The sequence below is a fragment of the Megalops cyprinoides genome, chromosome 1, assembly GCF_013368585.1.
Source record: "Megalops cyprinoides isolate fMegCyp1 chromosome 1, fMegCyp1.pri, whole genome shotgun sequence".
In the NCBI taxonomy this organism is placed as follows: domain Eukaryota; kingdom Metazoa; phylum Chordata; class Actinopteri; order Elopiformes; family Megalopidae; genus Megalops; species Megalops cyprinoides.
Window position 1 is genome coordinate 48705645 of NC_050583.1, and position 23663 is coordinate 48729307.

At 48.1% G+C, this 23663-nt stretch overlaps 1 long non-coding RNA gene across 1 annotated transcript in view; it reads right to left on the reverse strand.

The window, feature by feature from the left end:
* Positions 1 to 23663, reverse strand: part of LOC118790079 — a 58557-nt gene that overhangs the window by 29344 nt on the left and 5550 nt on the right. The window contains exon 2 of the long non-coding RNA XR_005005486.1: positions 847 to 885. This is a non-coding gene — a long non-coding RNA (uncharacterized LOC118790079). The remainder of the gene's footprint in view (positions 1 to 846; positions 886 to 23663) is intronic.

Sequence of the window (23663 nt, forward strand, 5' to 3'; positions counted from 1 at the left end):
GACGCGCACACAAACACACACACAAACACAGACGCGCACACACACACACACAAACACAGACGCGCACACACACATACACACACACAAACACAGACGCGCACACACACATACACACACAGACACGCACACACACATACACACACACAAACACAGATGCGCACACACACACACAATCACAGACGCACACACACACACACACACGCACACACACACACACACACACACGCACACACACACACACAATCACAGACGCGCACACACACACACAATCACAGACGCGCACACACACACAACCATACACACACACACACACACACAAACACAGACGCACACACACACACACACACAATCACAGACGCACACACACACACAACCACACACACACAACCACACACACCCACACACACGCGTGCCCTCACACAACCATATATATATACACAAACATACACACATAAGCACACATACAGATCTACACACAACCATCTGCACATGTGCGCACACTGCACACACAAATGTACATGCACAAAGACACACACACACACATGCACAAAGACACACACACACACATGCACAAAGACACACACACACACATGCACAAAGACACACACACACACGCACAAAGACACACACACACACATTCACAAAGACACACACACACACATGCACAAAGACACACACACACACATGCACAAAGACACACACACACACATGCACAAAGACACACACACACACATGCACAAAGACACACACACACACATTCACAAAGACACACACACACATGCACAAAGACACACACACACTCTCAGAGCTTCGTACAGAGAAAGAGAAAGAGAAAGAGAATCTTACCTCTGTGCTCTTCCTGCTGTTCTGTACAGCAGCAGACGCCTGCAGAGAAACAGAGAGAGATATGAGCGTCATTACAGATCCAGCTCACGGAGGCAGAAATTGACCCCTGCTGTTCAGCATTAACATTAATCTGCATTAAAAGAAGAGCTGCCTACCACTGCTGGCCTTGCTAATGGCAGAACATGGGAAAAGAGAGAGATTTAGAAAAATATATATTTCTTTCTTTCTTTTAGTGTCGTTATTATACAACCTTCAATAAAGCCTGACAAAAGACAAACAACCTCAGACTGTGGGATATGCAGCAAACACACACACACTCTCACACACTCTCACACACACACACACACACACACACACACACACACACACAAGGGAAGCAGGTCTGTCAGGATGAAGACCCAGCTTCCTTGTGGCATTGTGCTCCAAGAGCAGAGGCCAGAGTCGGAATCAAACTCTCACTCTGTCTGTCTTATCAGCCCGAGTTGCTGGGTCGGCCTCTCACCTTCTCCTCAGTGTCAGAGCGGGAGGCACTACGGAGCCTACAGCTGCCTAACATCACCATGCAGTGTGCTACATGTCAGTGCTGGCTGAAGTGATGATCCCTTTCTCTGTCTCTCTCTCTTTCTCTCCCTCCTTCCCTCTGTCTTCCTATGTCTTGCCCTCTCTCTTTGACACCAGTCAAATAAGGGCAAACAATACTGCCAATTGGCTACCTCACCTCAGCTTTTCCAGCAGGCTTGCTGACTTCTTGTTCAACTAATCAAGGTGGATTTGAAAAAAAAAAAAAAACTAGCCAAGTACAGAGTGTGACCAGGGTTCACCAGCTACTTGGGACACCAAGGTCAGAGGTCATGTGTCATGGCCCCGCCCACAGCAAGATGGACAACATCCTCCCCAGTATCCTATCTGCTGGAGTCACTGGGAGGTACTGGAGGAGACTGTGGTCCACTGTTTCACTCATAACTGCAAAGCAACTGGCTCAAGTTTTCAGTAAAAAATATCACCTATTCAGCCTCTAGCCTCGACATTCAATGAACAACAGTGAGGAAAATGCACTTCCAAAACTCATTCCCGATCTGCCACTTTTCAATTACATTTAAATATCTAAGTGCAATCCTCGAGCACTTTAATTTCACCCTGCTGGACTATTCACTCCACAGTCCACTGCTTATTATGTGCGGCGTCATTAAAGCCAGCTGAAGATGAGCGCATTCCCCAGAGATGCAGCCACTCAGAGCTAATGCTAATTCTGCTAATGAAGGAGGCCAGGCCCACGGAGCGGCTCTGTCCCAGCGGACACCAGAGAGAGACACCAGCTTTGCCGTATCACCCTGGCGGACTCCACAGAGAAACAAGATTTCACAGGAATGTCCTGGAAGACCTGGCGGAAATACAGAGGCTTGCGATTGCTGGCCCAGCGTGGCCATCGCCATTCCTGGCTTACCCAATTCAAACCTACTGAAGAGAGCCTCCTTTGGCCACAGCAGGGGGTAGCTCTGCTCTAATGAAGTAAGAACCACTGTCACGGCCAAAAAAATAAACCCCACAGGCCTGTTCCTCGATGCCAACCAGCAGTTATGGCTGGGTAAACACAGACCAGCCTTAAAAAAGTGGAAAAAAAACATCTCTTAATAATTCATAGAGTGATAATTAAAAGTGAGTTATTAAGAACTCCTTTAAATACTGCATGAGTGAGTGGGTTGTGATGGTTGGTGGTGCTCGCCTCCACGGGGAAAAGGAATCCATTACAAGTTCTCCATGTATTTCACCCAGTTCAGCCTGTCTCTGTGGTCACTAGCACTTTATAAGTGTGTAATAAACCCTTAATACAATGTAACTAACACTTATAGAAGGGCTTAAAGGGAATATTCAGAGTTTTGGTGCAACACACACAACCAAGCAAAGCCAATTCCGTAAAAATACATTTAGTCTTTTACTGGTTGGGAGTTTTAATAGTGCACTGTGAGAACAGAGGAATAGGGATTATGTTAATTTAATAATATTAATATGAATACAAACATATTGGCAGAGGTGGACACCCCGGCTTCAGAAAGTAAAAGTCCTGACACAAATTTGTTCTAACCATTCATTACACCAGCTGAATTTAATTAGCACAACATTTCAGCCAGGTAGAGGAGCTAATTAGTGAAATCACCTTGTTTAGTGAACGGCTACAACAAATACGTGGCAGGACTTTTACTTTCTGAAGCCAGGGTGTCCGCCTCTGCATATTGGTGTATTACAATTATCAGACATCCTTCTCCTCAGCAAGGCAGTTTGTGTACAACTGGACACCAAGTGCTCTGTGTCTTGATGTTATGCAGGTGAGTTTCCGCAGCAGAGATCGTGACAAACTACCATACATAAGGGAGTGACCGGGAGGCTCCAGCCAACACACTCAGGTACAGAGTCCAGGACTCCAGCCACTAAATCACAGCCATATTGGTCTGGCACAGGGTCTCCAGAGCTACTGGAGAGCAAAACACCCTGCAGCCAATCACAGAGTAATGGGACGTGGACAAACACACAGCCCCCACCACTGGAGTTGTCACTTCACTGACAGGAGGTGGCGCTGTCAACCCCAACACAATTAAACTTCTATTCTATATTCTTGCCATTTAACAGACATTCTTATTGAGAGCGACTTACATGGGTCGCAATTCTTACATGTTATCCATTAATACAGCTGGATATTTTCTGAGGCAACTGTCGGTTAAGTACCTTGTCCAAAGGGTACAGCAACAGTGCCCCGGCAGGGAATCGCACCAGCAACCTTGTGGTTGCAAGACCCACTCCTTACCACTGTGCTACACTGCTGCCCTGAAACACCTGAGGATGGATTGGCCGTAAATAAATAAGAACAGGAGTGGGGAGGGGGAGGGGGGAAACCAGACAGGCCAGAATCTGTGATTCAGAGCAACGGAGCAGGAATCAGAGGATGTCTGAGCAAGGAGTGGCTGAACCCAGCATCCACAACATACAAGCACAAGAACACCAAAGGAGGACAGTGATGATGCAGGTATCTTTTTGACTAGTTTCACATAAAATCACAGCAAATGATCACAGTCTCAAATGTTGTGTCTGATGATGGTTTACAGACAAAAGCTGCAGGGAATTTTACTTATGGTTAATGGCACTGGCTTCATGAATCTGCCTATTAAATGTCCAACAGCAGGATGGACAGTTGCACTAACCCAAGGTATGCTCCTGCTTGTCTCACTCTGCTCTGGATTCAGGATAAATGAGCTGAGAGAGTTCTACAATCATCTTCTAGGTCTACAGTGGGAAAAGGGTATAATGAGCCAGCCTGGTTCCAGCTCTACAGTGAAAGAGGGGTATAATGAGCCAGCCTGGTTACAGCTCTACAGAGGGAAAGGGGTATAATGAGCCAGCCTGGTTCCAGCTCTACAGTGAGAGAGGGGTATAATGAGCCAGCCTGGTTACAGCTGTACGGTGAGAGAGGGGTATAATGAGCCAGCCTGGTTACAGCTGTACGGTGGGAAAGGAGTACTGAAGTCAGACCATGTGGCCACAGACTGTTCCATTTTATGGGAACAGTGTTTTTTTTATTTATTTGTGATTCCCATGCTTGCAGAATGTTTGCTGAAACATTCTGGAACTCCACTGCTGGAACCCTAACCGTTGGACCTGTTCTGGATTTTGAATATCTGATATTTTATCCAGAGGGGAGACTGGATTTCTCTGCTTGTGTCTCTGTTGCCATAGATTCCTCTGAAAAGAATGGTACCCATGAGGTAGCTCAGGGTGTGTTGGCATATGAATATGTGTGTGAGTGTTTGTGTGGGAAGGGAATGTGTGTGTGTATGGCAGTGCACATCTGTGTGTGTGTAGTTTGAGGTGTACGTGTGTGTGTGTGTTGGTGAATAAGGGAATGAGTGTGAGTGTGTGTGTTCCTTCCCCTCCCACACCTCCCCCATCATGCTCCTCACTCTCATTGCCAAACCCTTCCCCCCCATCCCTGTGCAGGTAAGAATAACACACGGCAGCCCCCCCACCAATCTTCCCTAAAAAGCTCCAAGAAACCGCTGGAAAAATGCCTTCCCAAAAGTTATGAAATTAATAAAATACCCACACTGAGTCACAGCCACCCGTGGGGTCTGTGCAGCCAGCGATGACCCACGCACTCCGTCTCCACAACCCCCCCCCCCCCCCCCCCCCCCCCCCCCCCGACACACACACACACACACACACACACACACACACACGCGCACACTGCCCCCCAGTGACCCCACACACCCCACCTGTGTCCTTCACTTCACCCGCTGCTCATCCCCTGGCTGCTCCTCCAGCAGATACGCTGCACAGGCTAATCCAGTGAGGGCTTTTTAACTTTCCTGCAGCGCCAACCATGACAAATCCCTACCTGAAATCCTCTCAGCTGTTTCTACTGCTGCTGCTGGTGCATGGACCTAACAGTGACAGATCTCTCTCTGTGATTTCTGCAGGACCACAGCTCCCTGCGTTTATCAGGGACGGCTCTGCAGCAAACCCGGGTCGCGGGTCAGCAGGCTGATGCTGGATGCAGGTGCCAACACCTGGTGTGCTGTCGTTACAGGTCACGCCAGGGTGAACCAGGGTCACAGAGCGGCACTTTAGAAAGAAGCCCTTTGTTTCCCAGTCTGTGCAAACGCATCCGTGTACGACGTACAAAACAATCCCCCCTCAGCACTCAGTCCCAACAGTCACAGTCATGCGTCTGGCTGCATGAGGGCCGGCCTCAACTTCAAGAGGATTCCAGGGGCCCAGACGAGAGAGAAAGAGAGAGAGAGCCATCCAGTTCGGGAGGGGGGAAGAGAGGACTGGAAAAGATCTGAAAAAGACAAGTATCAGAGAGATGCTCCTTCAAATCCCCTTTCCCCCTCAGCAGTGCTCGAGCTGAAAGATGCTATCAGGCTCCAGATTGAGCTCTGACTGAGAGAAAAAGAGGGGGGGATTAGAGGTGGAGAGTAAGAAGTCACTCGGGTATCCAGGGCATGAGGTCAGCCGGGTCTCCATTCCCCTCTGCGGAGGTCACTTCACCGTCAGGGGACGGACACATGGAGGTTAGTGACAGGAGAGTTAGGCTACATGAAACCCAAGAACGGGAGGAGTTATTTATCATGAGTGGTGCACCGATCTGAACCAATCGCACGGTTTTGCTGTGGAGAGCAGTCTTTTGTCCAGACAAGTTCATGAGGTTCGTGAGTGGGCAGCAGTATGGTATAGCGCTCAGGGAACTGGGACTGTAGCCAGAAAGCAGCAGACTGAAATTCCTCTGGTGAGACACTGCTGTTATACCCTTAAATCCAGACTCCGAAAGAATTTTACCCATTTCTTATCAACATAATGCAGCTGAGATCAAGCGTTTTATATATATATATATATATAAAGCTATAAAAAAGCTATAATAACCTTCGGGACTATGAGGTCTGAATACTGGGTCTCCATAGAGATTCACTGGTTAAGGTGGGTGAGTGTGAGGCTGCTTTCTGATGCTGGAGGTCCTGTTACTTCTGCCGTCACGGCAACGGCTCCAAAGACAGGTGCGAGAATGAGGAAGCGAGTGAGTATCAGACAGACACACGCAGACAGACAGGAAACCACAGAAACTAGAGCGCCATCCTCTCCGTGGGACTTCAGTTTCATTTGTCATTCATTCTCCTCTCAGTATTTAAGTGTGCTGTTTCGTGTGGAGAACCCCTGACAAGCCATCGGCAGTCTGAACTGCCTCATTACATATCCAGCTTTATAATCTGGTAATGTACACACAGAGGGCTGGGGTCTATAGAATCATCCAATGGCCTCTCTTTATAAGGAGGGGAACAGGCATTCCTAGTTCTATGTGGGTAGCAGTAAGAGTCGAATGTCCTTTTCCCAAAGTATCACTGTTTTAGCTGCTGTCTGAAAGATCCACACCCCAACACACAGACACACACACACACACACACACACAGACACCTAGGGCTGTCTGTAAAATTCAACAGGTAAGCACACTCATACATTCCCCCACCCACCCACACGCATACACACACAAACACACACATACACACACACATGCACATAGACCTGGTAGAAACAGGCCTGGCAGAATCACATTGACATTTCAAAAACAGGCAGGAAAAGAGACGCAGGATGTTATCGGAGGGAAAGGGCAACCTCATGCCTTTGGTGATGAAAATGCCAAAGTCAGAGTGATTATGCACAGATCTGGGGACCAACGGGCCTGACTCATTAGCAAGCAGTTGATGACGTCAGTTCAGGTGACCAGGGATTAAAGAACAACCCCGAGTTGTCCAGGAGTGCACATTCTCGGCTTCTTGCTTTCAGCACACAGAGCAAACGATTTCTGCAAACTCTGCATTTCCCATAAGCCCCTGCCCACCTGCTGCACACCACAGGTAAACAAAGCTCCTCAGTACAACAGGACTACCTTCACGGTGGATACCCTACTAGTATTCAACCTTTTGATTTAATATAGTGGGGTGCTCCTTATATCTGGGTGTAAATGGAGCGTGCCTTCCTGACAGACCTTATGCATGAGAGACGTCTACGCAGCGATGTGACGTGTTTCAGCACTCGCGGTTTCCCTCTGGTGCTTCTCAGAATGAGGCAGCTCAGAGCAAGTTCCCATTTCAAGCAGCCTTACTTAGACAGCAAAGACACAAGACTGTTTGCTTCGGATGCTAACAGTCAGAGACAAACAGCTGCCATTACCACTGGTTAGAGAAGAGTGAGGCTTGGTGAACCCCATTAAAATGCATGCAGCTACTGTGTGTTCCCAGTGACTACCTAATCCAAACCAAATGGAGTTTTACTGATGCCAAAAAAGTGTTGTACTGGGTTACAAGTCACTGACTGACATCACAATGGTATAGCAGCTCCACCTCCCTCTCCCATTATCAACGATCTCTACTCTGCCCATCCCTTACAATGACATTACAATAAATTCAAACTTGAATTTGTGTGGAAAATTTGGGACGGAAGCTACTTTTTGTGGCTTTACCCCTCCCCACAAGCCAAAGAGAGTCTTCACTCCAACTGGCAACTCATCGCATCACTCTCCGGGCCAGAGAGTGGCCACAGGATTGGACGGTGGGAGAGAGACAGGGCGGGGCTAGCTGGGGAGGAAAGGGGGAGGAGCTGGGCAGGGTTAAGTGGAAGGACAGAGCAGGACAACCTGTAACACCACTGTTCTGTTCCGAGTTTCACGTCTGTGCTCCACACACTGACTGCCTCTCAGCAAATCATTAAGAGATACGAACTCCCAGCGTCATTAAGCCCTGTCACTCAAGAAAATGGCTTCACTGTCAAAGATTTTCTGTCATAATAATGTCTCTGAGCAGCAGTGGCAGAAGCTGAGATCAATTTGTTTTGACTTGATCTGGTATTTTACTGGGGTCCATTTCACAGGTTGTACAGCTGTTCACAAAAACATGCATATTTAATACAAATATCAACCTCTATGGACTTTTTAGAAAAAAAATTAGAAAAGACCAGATTTGACAGAAAAAAGGTCTTCAGAAATGTACCACTGGATAAGTGCCCTTGTAAAAAAGCCAAACTAACACCTAAACCACATTGTTCTGACACCACTAAATTGTGTTCCTGGAGTTTTACCTAAAGGGCAGTCGCAGTAATGACACTTCATGTCTTAATTACAGGCGAGACTGTTCTTGAACTGTATGTGCAGTTGGCCAGATCTACATGCAGACACTGTTACCTGGGCCCCATACTTACAGCTGAGAACAATCAAATGTGCTGCACGAGAACTGCATTTTAATTCCGCAAGTACGTCCTCATGAACGAGGAATGCCTAACCGCGCAGGGAAGAACACAGCGGCCTTGAGACAGTTCAAACGTGATCACATACAAGATTAACTCACAGGAGTCCCTGGCAAAATCATTTCGTGACTATTGCAAGTGAGCGTAGAGGGACTTTTGGAGACCGTAGCCAGGAATTCTGGGAGCTCTCTCCTGCCTGCAGACAGGCACAGCTGGACTGGACAGCACCATTTCACATTCAATCCACAGGCCTCCTACACACCCTCCGCCCCGTAGAAAGCCCAGAGCCACTCTCCAGCAGAATCACCAATCAGATTCCCCTACCCATAATGCACTGCCCCCCCCCAAGAACAACAGATGTCCTTCAGGTTGGGTGAATCTGCTGCATGTTAAGCACCTCCGCAGAAGTCATACCTTCGGTGGGCTTCAGACAACTGACCACCGACCAGCTTCCCTGTGGCACTGACATGAGGCAAACACAGCTACAGCAATCAGACATCATGTAGCGTACTGCCAGGTCATGCATGTCTAACAGGACACAAACATTTATTTCTCTGTGTTAGTGAATGGCATGTTTAAGCAGGACAGACAGGACAAACAGAACAAACAGACTGGGGCGGGGGGGGGCTGTAGATGTTTGACGGCTTTCTCTTTTCTTCCTCTGTCTCTCTATTCCTCCCCCATTTCTCTCTGCTGTCTCCCTTTAGAATTCCCTCTATTTCTCATTTCCTCTCACACACCCTGTTCCTCCCCGTTTTCCACTGAATGTATGGATAATTTGGATATTGTGGCAGCAAAATATTTCATCTATAAAAAGGAATGTTGCACAAAAACTCTATTTATTGCATTTTAAAGGCAGATTCAAAATACTGCATAATCTGTTTACATGCTATGTAGTGAAAAACCCATAAGATGCGCGCAATTGTAAAAATATAATTTATTGATATAGTGATCAGTATTCTACTCTGGCTGTAGAAATATTATTTTGTATTTCTATGTTGACTGTTTAAGTTATCGCAAATGAAAATATGTACGGAATGTGACGTGTGCGTGGTGGTTTTTGCTACAGATCCTTGAAAAAAACTCTTCCATATAAGAATACAACGCATCCTCCGCCAGAAGAGAGGGCATGTCTTGTCTCCTTCATCTGTCTCCTACAGAACTGGAATCATCATTAAGGAGGTGACCAATTATCAATTTCTGGGTCACAGAGAAGCCAAGGATGTAGGAATCGAGGAAAAGATGCAATTTAGCACTATTGGGATGCAGCCAATGACACTTACACACCCATCCTGGGGTTAATAAAGTCACACTGACCCAGAGCTGGACAAACAAGCAAACAATGAAAGAAGAAGAAATCCACTGGCAGAAAAGACATTCCCATTTCCCTTTGGCCACAGAACAGTATCCCTGGACCTTTCCTTGGATGGCTGAGAACAGTGATCCCCTCAGCAAACAGAGAAGCACTAAGCAGAGAAATACGACATGCTTAATAAATACCTCTATCCCAACTACTGTTCCACAACAGCACCTACAAGAGCAGTATTAGTTGTTATTGGAGAAATTTTATCTGGTTTTACTGTGGTTTGTGTATATATATGTGTGTGTGTGTGTGTGTGTGTGTGTGTGTGTGTGTGTGTGCGTGTGCGTGTGAGAGAGAGAGCGAGAAAGAGAAAGAGAGAAAGAGAGTGTGTGTGTGTGCGCTTGCCTCATGTTCTTAATCAAACGGGATCAAAGATCAGTCAGAGGATACAGATGGTGTGAATTTAATAATTAACTGATTAAAGGCTATGAATCATGAATTATTAGCCATTTTCATTTCTGATGATCATTTCTGATGACAAATTATGCAAAAATGAGAGAATCAAGAAGACATTTTCTGCCACATTATTCACTAACGTACATTCACAAAGGAGAGGCCGGGGGGGGGGTCAGGCTTTGTTGTCGGGCGGCATCAAAATGATTCAGTGTGGGCTTCATCCCGACACTGTTTACATTACATTCTGCTATGCCAAGAATGACTCTGAGGAGACAGGATACTCTCTCCCTCCCTCCCGCTCGCCCAAGCTGCGCTGCTGTAAAAGCCAGCGCTCTGAAGCTGCGCTGTGGAAGCGCCGCTCGGCACTGGAGAGCTCTCAGCTGGCAGAGAGCAGTGCGCAGCAAACAGCAGACAGCTGCACACGTCAGGGCCAATCCCAGCCTGAGCCCTGCTGGAGAGCGGGAGAGGGAGCGAGAGAAAGAGACATCTTTGTAATATTATTATTACTCATATTAAAAACGTAAAATTTATACTTCTGTTGTTTTACATTATTGCTCATTACTCTGTTATTGTTACTGGTTACACTTTGTTTGCATACTGCTTCGGCAATATGAATGCACACTTTTGCTGTGCCAATAAAGCATGTTCAATTGAATTGAGAGAGAGAGAGGGAAAAGGGCTAAATTAAAGCTCTGAGTAATCAGCTAAAATGATAGTGAGAAAAAGAAGTGTAAGGAAGGGTGTACAAAAAAGAGAGCGAGTGAGAGAGTGTGAGAAGAGAGACAGAGAGAACATTAAAGGGAGACAGCAGAGAGAAATGGGTGTGGCCAGGCAGGTAGGGAGGAGGGGCATCGTAGAAAGGAGAAGGTGTGGCCATGAAGAGATGGAGGACAGAGTGACAGCGGGCAGGAAGTAAGAAAGCAAACCCAAGCACACAGCACGCGTGAATGTGGACAGAAACACAAAAAGTGCAGCTCTGCTTCCCGAGACCTCACACCTTAGGCTCTAAAGAGCTCCAGCTGCCAATTCATCCAGTCAGAGATCAGCTCAGGACCCACAATCCCTGCACAACACTACCTAAAAAAATACCACAGCGGTCAGACCCAGGCCAGTTCATTGGGCTCCTGACATTTCACCTGTGAGGAGTGACAAGAAGGGTAAGTCCAAGTCCACCCCAACTGAAAGAGTTAAAAAACAAAACGGGCCGGAATTTCTAAAGCAATGCCATCACCTCAGCCTGCTTAGAGATGTGAAACCTTCAACAACATGTTTAATGAAAGGAGCTTCACCCTGGCAAAATGTATACCAGAGGGTCAAGGACAGCCCATGTTTGACAGCAGGAATGTATGTGTCTAGTTTGACCCGGTTTGTCCAAATTCCACATCAGAAAAAGAAGAAAAAAAAAAACGAAAACAATTCCACGCTGCCTCACGGCAGCCACATGCCCGGCTCGCTGCAGTCGGGCTGGTATGTGGGCTGGTTATAAAACAGCGCAGTGAGTCAGGGCGCGCCAACAGCTGGAACGCAGAAGGCTGTCACCAGCCCCTCTGTGCCCCAGTACAGCATGGGTCTGTTCCCATGGAAAAGGAGGAGGGGCTTTCAAAGGGTTGGCAGGTGAAAAAAAGAAAAAAGAAAGAAAGAAAAAAAAAAACCCCTCAATTTCCCACAATCCCCAAAACCATGTGACCACACAAGCCTGTCCACTGGAAAAAAATGTAACCCTTCCACAGTCTGACACGGGACATGCACACCCGCAGACTGCATCGTACACTCCTGCCATGATAGCAGGGGTCGCCCTGACAGTGTCGGGGAGTATTATTAAAGGGCTGTTAGCCTGCCTCCCACATCGCCACAGACACCCAAAAAAATCTGAGGAGTCTAAGGAAAGGCCTTGATGTGGAGGAATACGGGAGCCGTTGCAGGAAAGTGGAAGAGGAAGGCAGTGACAGAGTGCGATAGCGAGAGTGGGCCCGTCTGCCCGCCGTCAGGACTAATAAGCACAGCCAACATAAACCTGTTTTTTCAACATCACAATGAAAAGGGAGAGTCCTGATACACACCAGAGCAGCGGCTCTTAGAGGCACAATCAATCATGCTTGCTGGAAAAAAGCTCCTCCACCTGACATGCTTTTTCCATTTTATTTTGTCACGGTTCAACCCCTCCTGTGCACTTTGGACTATTCCGCATGAATAAACAAAAGAAAGCATGGATTGAGTGGAGTGGACTGTTCCAGTTGCGGGGAGGGGGGGGGGGGGGTTATTTAGTAATGGGACCAATTTGTTTTCTGCCCGAATACCAGCTTCCCACATGGCAGTTACAGCAGTGTGGGGCATAAGCTTTTGTAAAACTATAACTTCTCATTAAGTTGGATTTAGTATTAATACTTCATTTGCATGAAAAGCAGACACTGAGGTACTTCAGTAGCCTGACATGCCTGGGGGTGTGCTGTAGTGACCTTCACACACAACAGTCAACCTTGCTCTTTGACTTCCATCCATGCTGAACTCAGATCTGCGATAGAACAGTGATCACTTTGTGCAAAGTTCTGGGTGCTGACCCCAGATCAGTGCAGATCCAGGTGGCTGAGAGCTGATTCCTATGCAGTGTCACTGACTTTCCCCTGCCACTCAGGACATTTTGTGCGGTCTCCATAGTAATACTCTGCCTGGATTGGACATTGTGCACTTACACCCACATTCATGTGACTCAATTCTTCTCTGCTGTAAGGACATTTAAACAGAACCAAAGAGACACTAGGCTGAGGGTGCAGGGAACGGTCTGAAAGTTGTGATAAGTAAAACGCCAGCCCTGTCTCTCTCTCCAGTACATGAGCACATGTGTGCGCACACACACACATGCACACGCATGCGCACCCACTTACACATGTTCACACAGGCACAGGCACGCACAGGCGCACACAGGCACACGCGCGAACACACACACACACCCACACACACACGCACACACACACACGCACACACACACACGCACACACACACGCACACACACACAGGCATTCACATTTCCTCCCTGTGCTGACGTCCCCGTATTTGGTTATGTGGGTAGCGTGCACAGCCTCCGGCTGCTCGCTGCAGCCAAGAGGAGAATCTGGGCTTCGTTACAAAGCAAACAGAGTTATCAACTGCACAGAAAGAACCCTCAAATGCGCCAGCCAACCGAGAAAAACAAGGCCCACAGCGCTCCCACAAACATTTACTTAGAGAGGGAGTCTCCTGACTGCCCCGCTGCCGTGGCAGGGGAGAAAGTTTGTAAATAGCAGAGCTGCTTAGTGCTGTCTGTTAGCATCTGACCCAAGAGTCAAGTGTGACCCCTCTGCGCTGTCCTGGCAACGGAGACGCGGGGAGGCTCCAACAGCAGGAGGGAGACGACGCTCGCATTGCCCAGGGCTAAAACGCAACCCGCTGTCACTTAGGCGGAACTGCAGACTTATCCTTTGAGTCCGCAGCAAGATAAGCCCGTGAACGGCACACGGTGACTGGATCCAGGCCACCTCGGCCCCCGGGGTTTGAGCAGCAGGTTCTGAGTTCGAATCCCACCCGGGATGTAGGGGTCATGTCCCGGAGCAGCATCTTTCACCTCAACTTATCCCATACAAAAATCCAGATGAAGGAGGTGAAAAAAAGTCCAAATCTGAATTTGAAATCTGAGTGCATCTTAAGAGAGTTCTAGGAAAGGGCAAACCCGGATTAGAGAGTTAGCAAAGCAACTAGAAAGTCATAATGCTGTGTAACGGGTGACACAGCTGCCTCAGCGTCAGGAGGAAATCGAAGGAAAAAGAGAAGGAGGGAGGGAGGGGGAGAAAGAGATCAGAACCTCACACAAGCTTAGTGTAGTTAGGCCATCCAGTCATGCAATCACAGGCATTTTCTCATTGGTTCCTACCCCAAACAACACGAGGAAACCCCAGATAAGAGGCTACCAGAATCTCGCTTTCACCGTCTTGTAAAACAGACTGATGCAGCCGATGTGTCGGTCTGACATCTCCCTACCAACAATGCAACACTCCAATAAGAGAGAAACAGGGAGGCCAATTATGATGGGCAGCAGTCACTGCAGTCATTAGCTGACTGACATAAGCACTATCATGAACACAAGCGAAGACTGTCTGTAATGTGGCTTGCCTCCACGGTGAGGAAGACAGAAGCAGTGAGGGAAGCAGCTCTTCGGTGGTTCTGCTGCACCAGACCAGCTAGTGTTGCAGTAGTTCTGCTTCTGGGGGTCGAGCTTCCGCCCTCCGCTCCGAACAGGCCAGCTCGCATCTTCAGCAGCCACCCCCCCCCCGGGTTAGTTAACTGCATCCCCCATCCCCTGTCACCGACCCCCCCGTCACACTGGGGATGGGCTCCCACTTGCTCTCTCTCTACAGTCGGCAATGGCATTGTTCCAAACTGCAGGAAACCACACTTCTGTGTTCCAGCACTACCCTGGAATCTGTCAGACTTACTGATGGGCCTCAGATCAGAGGGTAAGGGGATGGCTTTTTTTTTTGTTTTTTTTTTTTTGGGGGGGGGGGGGGGGAAATTCAATATAGCATGACTGCAGCGTCTCTTACTTGCTGCTGAGGAGAGGAGCTGGAGACGGCTGGAAAACCCATCTCACTGTGAAAGCTGGAGCACGATTCGAACCGCCTAACTGGAGCTGGATTCTAACTGCCCTGCTGCACAGGCGCACCTCTCAGGACAAAACTGGAGCTCGGGGGCCTAGTGCCACTTCCACACAAAGGAAAGAGACACTAAGGGCACCCCAAAAGATGGCAAACACAATTAGCATCAGTTTCTGCTACACTGACCCCAGTGTTGAACAGTGGCAGCCATGGAGCTTTTTTACGCACTCAGCAAGACACACACACCCAGCACAGAAGTGTGCAGGAGCCCTCTTCTGCAGCGGGGTTATTAAATATGGGATACCGATCTGTATATGTGCGCGCTTCCACAATGTGGTGTACTGATAAGGAGCAGAGCTTGTAACCGAAAGGTTGCTGGTTCGATTCCCTGCTGGGGTGCCGCTCCTGTACCCTTGGGCAAGGTACTTAACCCAGGATTGTCTCAGTAAATACCCAGCTACATGAATGGATAATACGTAAAACTGTAACCTATGTAAGTCACTCTGGATAAGAGCATCTTCTAAATGGCGCAATAATGTATTTTGATGTAACGCCATGTGGTCCCTGCCAGAAGGACTTGTACCCTCAGATTGGCTTGTTTGTGTAGCTCATGTTGGAGGCAGGTAGCCAGGAAAGAAAAAGGAAGAATAGTTTCATTTATTCCGTAAAGGCCGAGGAGCATCAGGAGAGGTCGGCAGGACAAGATGAAAACCTCCTCCACGCACAAACTAAAGAGCAGCAGTCTGAGAGCAGACGGTGAAGCACGAAGCCGTCTTCTGAGCGCTGGCGTTCGCACTCCCTGACACTCTCCGCCTCTGCCTTGTGATACGTCTGCAACCGCTATCAAATGAGTGCCTGAAGCCGTCCAAAGCGAAACACCATCTGGTAACTCGGCACAGCGCGCTGCAGTGTACACCGCCTGATCCCTTCCTCTGGAGAGGGGAGAGCGGACTGATTAGAACAGTCTGTTTTACAGGAGAGGACAACAAACAGGGGAGAAGCACCGTTCGGGTGCGCTGAGAATCGCCACATAATAAAAATCTCAGAGACAGAGGAGGCCTGCAGTTTGCCGGCAGTACAAAGCTGCAGCATTTACGGTGGGAAAATCACTGTAGGATCTTGGGCTGCCGTAGAGACAGACCTTGGCAGCTGCACAGTGAATCGCAGGAAAATTTTGTTATATATGAAGTTTCATATGCTTTACCTCTAAAAAAAGAACATTTGATATCTGTGAATGATGTAACTGAGCAACAGATGGATCACATCTCCTTCCATGACAACTACACGAGAAAAACTGACCTAAAAAAAAAATCACCTGCACTTCCTCAAATCCAGCCACAAATATACATGCACATTTATGCAAATGACCGTATCCCACAGATTTCTCTGAGCTGCAGATTGAACAACACAATGAAACGTCTAGCATTGTCATCCCTACACACAAGGCAATCTCAGTCCAGACTATTCTCATATGTAGTTCCCCGCTGGTGGAACGAGCTACCTTTTGCTATCAGAGCAGGGACATCCCTCTCTATCTTCAAGAACCTCCTGAAGACCCAGCTCTTCCGAGAGCACCTCCTCTCCTAACACTCCCAACACAATTCCATCTCCGCGCACTTTCTGCCTCGCACTTCTTTCTCCTGTCACTACTTGTCTCCTCTGCCTGTCTATCCTTGTGTTTTCACCTCGTTTACCTTTTTTTCTACTTTTCTTGACTTATTTAGCTGAGTTTAGTTGTTTAGGTTGCACTTACTCCAAGGTCTCCCACACTACCGTAGCTTGCTTGCTGTTCCTCACTTGTAAGTCGCTTTGGATAAAAGCGTCTGCCAAATGCCCTAAATGTAAAAAAATGCAGGTCAATTGTTTGTAGTTCCACCATCTTGAATAATTTCAAAGCAGGTTTTCCCTAATAAACGTATTGCAACCAAATATTATGATCAACTCTTCCACAAGTGATGTCTTTAAAGTGCCAGTGTGTTATTATGCAAATCAGAGAGGACATCACATACCCCCCGTGCAGTGAACTGCTGCTGCATTAGAATAATGATCGAAACACAACTCAACTAATCCACCTGGGTCACAACAAAAGCAACGATCTTCCACAGCCAAAACCTGTAACGATAAAAGAAAACCCTATTTTTTATGATGCTCCAAGAGCAAGCAACAACAAAAGAGCAGAAAAAGAGTTCTCCGGTGGACCACCGCATGAAGATAAAGAAAGAATGACAAGATGCAGTGTAGCACAGCGGTAAGGAGCAGGGCTCGTAACCTAAAGGTTGCTTTTTCGATTTCCTGCAGGGGCACTGTTGCTGTACCCTTAGGAAAGGTACTTAACCCAAAATTGCCTCAGTAAATATCCAGCTGTATAAGTGGGTAACATGTAAAAACTTTAACTTATATAAGTCGCCCTGGATAAGAATGTCTGCTAAATGATAATAATGTATTGTAATAATGCAATTTAAGAGAGAAAGAAAGGGAGCGAGGGAGATGGTTAGAGAGGGAGAAATGGTGGAGGGAGGAGGCAGAGGACAGAGTAAATGGGAAGGACAGAGAAGAGACAGCAAGCAGAGGAAAAGGATGTAATACAGGGACAGAACAGAAGATCGCCATGATGAAGATGAGGAAGGTGATGATGATGGTGAGGGGTCACAGGATGGCTGAGACTTGAAGGTCATCCTAGCCATGTGTGGCAAACTACCAAGTCTCCCAGGGCCAAAAGACAGGCCCTGCACACTGAAACTTGGGGTCACACAGCACACACATTCCCACTGGTCAGGTACTGGGGGGACTCAGACCCTGCTGCCCAAGGCCATGCCTGCTGTCAAAGGCCTACCACGTGTGGCACTTTCCTCTCAACCATCACAATAAAACTTCAAAAAATGTTAAATTCACTGGCCTTGGAGAGGTATAAAAGCGAATGGAAAGGTATAAAAGGAAGATGCTCTGTGAGTAAGCGTATTTCCCAGAGGAAATTCACGCAGGATCGCCACAAATGATGCAATTCCAGACGCTTCCTCTAAGCTGTTCTGTGAGGGCATGGACAGATTCTTACCCAGGAAGGATGGGAATCCGCAGGCCATGCAACACACATGAACCCAGCATAAGCGATCAGGCAGAAAAAATACAGTCACAGGACACAGAGAACAATGCAGCTGTGTACTAGATTATGGGTGCAAGTTTATTTAATGCCACAGAAGAAAAATCACCCACTGGTGACCTGTTTGGCACAGCCAAAGGCAGGGGCGCAAGCTCACTAACAACGGCTCACTCTTCCTCCATCCTGCCGGAATGGTAGGAGTCCCTGGATCAGCTCCAGACCGGTAACTCCATTCAGCGGGTACACAGCCGCGATCAATGCCTGCTGATCCCAGACGCCCTGAATTTACCGAGATAAAAGGGAGCGGTGAACCGGCCAGACCCTCTGAAAGCCAGCGGACGGGACGCCGGCTGGAGTCGACCCCTCACGAATGTTCGCGCAGGCGGGCGGCCGGGCTTTCTGCGGAGCCCAGGGGAGCCCTGGCCGTCACCTGGCCTTGGGTCTCAGGGGCGACTCTCTGGAGACTGACCTCCAGAGCGGCTCAGTGTCCAAACGTACGCTTTAGACATTAGCCAGGGCTCTCAGAGAACCCCTCGGGGCAAGCAGTCACAGGAAGAGAAGGTTTTAAAAAAACTGGCAGGAGCTACAGTACAAAACCAAAGGAAAGCGACACAAAAAACCCAGAGAGAAATATAGTGGGCCAATTAAACAGGCAGACGTCACCCGCACAGAACTCCAAACCCCTTTTTACTTTTATTCCCTCGTAGAGAGGAGCTCAAGGACATTTCAGGAAACTTTTAGCCAGAGCAGAGGATTGGATACGTTATACATGCAAAAAATTAAGTGAGCTGCACACACACTCAAACAGACTGGGAGTACTGTGCGTGAGAGTGTGTGAGAATGTTCGTCTGTGCTCGGTCACTGGACATGTGCCATTCCTGGAGGTGTGGAAAGAAACAGGAAGAGAGAGAGCAGGAGAGAGAGAGAACACTTAGCAGAAATGTTTTTGTTTTTCTTGTGTCTGTGTTTTGGGGGGGCTGTCTCGGCTCTCCCACTCTCTCACCCTCCATGTGAAGCAAAGCGATGAGGACAGGTCACTGTCCCTCCAGAGACTCCAGAGAAACACACACACACACACACACACACACACACACACAAACAGACAGAAACACACAGAAACACAAACCGAAACACAAAGAGAAACAGACACACACACACACACACACACACACACACACACACAAAAACACACAGAAACACAAAGAGAAACACACACACACACACACACACACACACATACAGCCCTCTGTATGCAGCTGGGGTGAGAGATACCAACAATCCACCCTCGCTGTACCCCACTTCCTGCCTCACTGCCCCCTTCTCCCCTGCACTCTCTCTCACTCCTTTTCTTTCAATGCCTCCTCTCTCCTGCTACCTCTCTTTCCCTCCCTCTCTCCCTTCCCATCCTACTGTCTCTCACAGCCCTTTGATCCCTCTCCCTCTCTCTCTGCCTCTTCTCTCACACACCTGCAACCTCTCGTCGCTGCCTGATGAGGGTCCAGAATAAACAGCAGAGAGGCAGACGGGTAAATACAGTACGAGAGAGCATGAGAGAGCATGAGAGAGCCTGCTCTGTGGTCTGCGTGCACAAGCAGCACGCCTCAGAGAGGGAGAGGGAGACACAAAGAGCTGAGGCCCCTGCGTGAGAAAGAGGGCAGAGCGGGCCAAACCTACGCTCCTTTTATTTTCGGGAGCTGTCAGCGCACAGGTTCCACCTGCTCTACATTTCCACCCCGACTCCGCGCCTGAGGAAGCAGCAGGGGCACATGCGCTTCCTCTGACTGTGAGTCAGGTCCCAGGCGAGACCCTGCCCTAAAGAGCAGCACTTCACCTGAGCTGCTCTCCCTGCCATATCCAGCCGTATGAATGATGGCTAGCAACTACTCAAAGCACCCCGGGTGAAGATGACTGCCCTGAAAACAAACACAAACTCAGTCAATATAAACTTCCATACAGTCTCAGCATAAAGGTTGCGTTTGATGTGGTTACAGCAGCACTGTATTTGGCTTGGAGTCTGACGAAGGGATCACACCTGGCTGTGGGCCGAGGCTGCTGACCCCCTGTGTCTTGTCATAAAAAGGGACAAGAAAGTGGAGAGATGGGGTGGAGGAAGGATGCCGTGAGCAGATGATGCGGGAGAGGAAGTGCAGAGTGGGGTTTTATAGTTGTGGACGGGGACCGGTTTGTCTAGGTCTGGTCAATTTTGGTGTTTATTAATTTTCTGAGAATTCTCCTCCTGAATCTTTGTTTAGAACTTCAGTTTGTGCATTTGGAAAAGCTCTACTGGCCTAAAAAAGATCTATAAACAAGAAAACCCCACCCCCAATGGATTGCTGATGCCACTCTGTTTTTTAGTTAGACTGTGAGTGTGCATACCCCAATACATTATATACCAATATTATATATTATATATTCTTTTTGCTGAAGAAATAGGACCAGCTTTTATTCAGGCCAATACCAATACAGCATATCCATTTTACACATTTACACATTTACACACACACACACACACACACACACACAGTCCAGCTTTTATTGAGGCCAAACACAGCATGTTCGTTTCATTTAAAAAGTGATACTCAGCTGCGGAGTGAGTGACAGACAGTCACAGTGCTACAGGCACGTAGGGGGACAGGTGTGATCACCTGACTGCCTGACGGAAACGATTCTGAAAATCACGGCATTTGCTCTCCTGTTATGCCAGACATCTGGGTGACCTCACCTCCCAACGCGACCCACCTGCACCCACTGCCGCCTGAGCAGGTGGAAACCATCAGAGATGCAGCGGTGAAAACCGCTCCATTTGGAGACATCCCGAGCTGGCTGGGATTACAACAACACAGCCGTCATCTGCATGGCAGATTTACAGAACGCAGCACATTTTAACATGACAGCCTGCCAAAGCAAAGCTAATGGAAGTACACTTCCCTTTCCCCTGAAATGTTTCAGTCAGAAAGCAGCTGAAATTATCAAGGAAGACTGTGTAAAGAACCAAAAAATACACTGCCTATTCAGATTTGTAATTCAGAACTAAGGCTGCTTTGAGGTTAGACTGAACCAGCCCCAAAATGAACACCAAAAACAACATGGACACAATGGTACATGATACACAAACACAGCCACAGTGATAGCCACAACTACAAGGCAAGCTTTGGTTTGGGAGACGTCAGAAAGCTACAAGTTTGCAAAGGACTGTAGCAAGCAGACAGCCATGCTGAGCAGGCTCTGACCTGCGTGCAGCTTTGGGGAGTTATTCCCTGCTCAGAGCAAACCAGTGGCCTTGCTATACGGTGTTACGCACCGCACTGCAAACGTACTCACTCCAAGCACGCTGCTTCTCCCCTTCATTTAGGTCAGACGCTTCTACGCTGCTCACAGAACATGGGAACAAAAGCAAGTCAGTCTGTAATTGTGTGGTTTTACAGTTTCGGCTCTTTGACAATAAAGAAAAAGAAAGTTCTCTCTGAGTGCCGGTTATCATTTGGAAGGGATGGCAATGCAGCAGTGATCGGAGCTGCTGTTTTACTTGGCTTTCAGCTGAGGAGGGTGTGTGTTCTCCGCGCGTGTTGCTCATAGGGAGGCCGGGAGGCACCGCGGGCGGGGCGGGAGGGGCTCGGGCCTGTCCGGACGCGTGCGGAGGAACTCCGCCTGACGCCAGGGCCGGCCCATCTGCTGTTGACCGAACGTGCCTCCCCCCCCCCGCAGCACCGGCGGTGTGTAATTACGGCTGGCAGCCGGCCTCCCCTCCTCCCTGTGAGGCCGACGGTAAGGGCTTTAAACTCGGGCTATTAGCGACGGCTGCGTGGCTTTACACCGCGAGGGGAGCTCTCGTTTGGCCAAAGAGCCGAGCAAATCAGAGGCAGTGGTGGTGGCTTCATTTGAGAAAAAACTGTTGGGTGTAAAGCTGGCAGAGAACAACAGCGACTGGATTTCAGAGACAATGACTGCACCCCAAAAATCATGCTACTCAACACAAATCAAAAAACTAAATTTAAACAGTAAATGTACGGTAACATTAAACACAAGTGTAGGTGTTTGCAACGCTTTTCCCAATGGTGAGAACAAAATGTCCAGTGACTGAGGGCAATACCAATGCATTCAGCATTCTGCATAGTCCTGATCATTCACGGGCAGCAGCTGACTCTCCTACTTACACAATCATACATAAAGCTCCCAACACATGCTACAAACCAAGGCAAAGGTCATCTGCTAGAAGTCTCACCCATGACATTTATTAAATGACCAATCAGTGTGATGCCTCGATATGATATGCTTGGTGCCTTACTGCCTTCCAACAAACACTTCACTGGGACTCATTTGAAAGTGTGTACTGACAACATCATTTATTATTAATGTCCAAAGATAACAAAGCCAAGAAAATTTTGAAAGCAAAATACAAATTTGCCGTTCTAAAAACAGAAAAATGCTGGTCCTGTATAACCTGGGCCATTATCATGTGCACAACACTAGCTGTTCCAATAATCCTATTCTGAAATAGCTGGTAAAATTAACTATGTAATGCAAAGGTGGACTTCAAACACATCAGAGAGGATTAATCAATCTATAAGGCAAAACAAAACAGCTCCATGCCGTGAAGCAAACTTTCTCAGAGAGATTACAGCTATGGATCCCTGTCTTATTACTTTAAAATTCTCTCTCTCCCTCTTCAATCCCTCCTTCACAGCTGACTGAATCCGCCTCCGCCAACAAAGACAAAATCTCCCTTCCCTTCTTTAACACGGGCACTCTGACAGCACTGATGTGGAACGCACGCCTGGTTAGTGGGTATGAATGTTTAAGCGTATCTGGGATGTAGCATGAATCATGCCATAGGCCTAAGTACTGCATTTAAGGATCAGTAACGGGTTTACTGGTCTAAGGCAGGCTTGCCAAAGCTTTCACATCATACCACCAACCAGTCGGGCGCTGGTTTTGTGCCAAATCACAAGGCAGGTGCAAACGTCACGTATATGTGCTTATTTATTCTGCCACATACAACATATCCAATTTCACACTTTTCCAATAACCAATAACAGTGTTTGACAATTTAAGCAGGACAGGGCTCTCTTTGCATGTAGCCAGAGACACCTTCACTGACCGCGGTTCTACCGCGTTCACGGTTGATGGTGCTCTCTCTCTGTTCACAGCGGGCTCTTTCCTCTTGCCGTCTCCTCTCTGCGGCCAGGAGATAATGGCCAAGGGTTCACGGCTGAGAGATATCGCACCTTTTCGTCTGTGAAGCACTTCTGTTGGGGAGAGCTGGAGTGCCTTCAGGGTTTCTCTAGCAGGGCTACGGGAGCTATCGATCAGATAAAAGCTGATCTTGGGGGGCAGGAGGGCCCTGGAGGTTTTGCTTCTTTCTTTTTCAAAACACACAACAAAACTGAGGGAGAGTGCAGAGTGCTGACCCCCTCCCCCCCACCCCCCCGGCCCCCTAACACACACATAGACACACACACACACACACACACGCACACGCACCTTTCCAAGAGACATCAATCCCTTCCTCATCGACCTGACGTAAAAAACACTACCTCCTCTCAACACCTCAAGC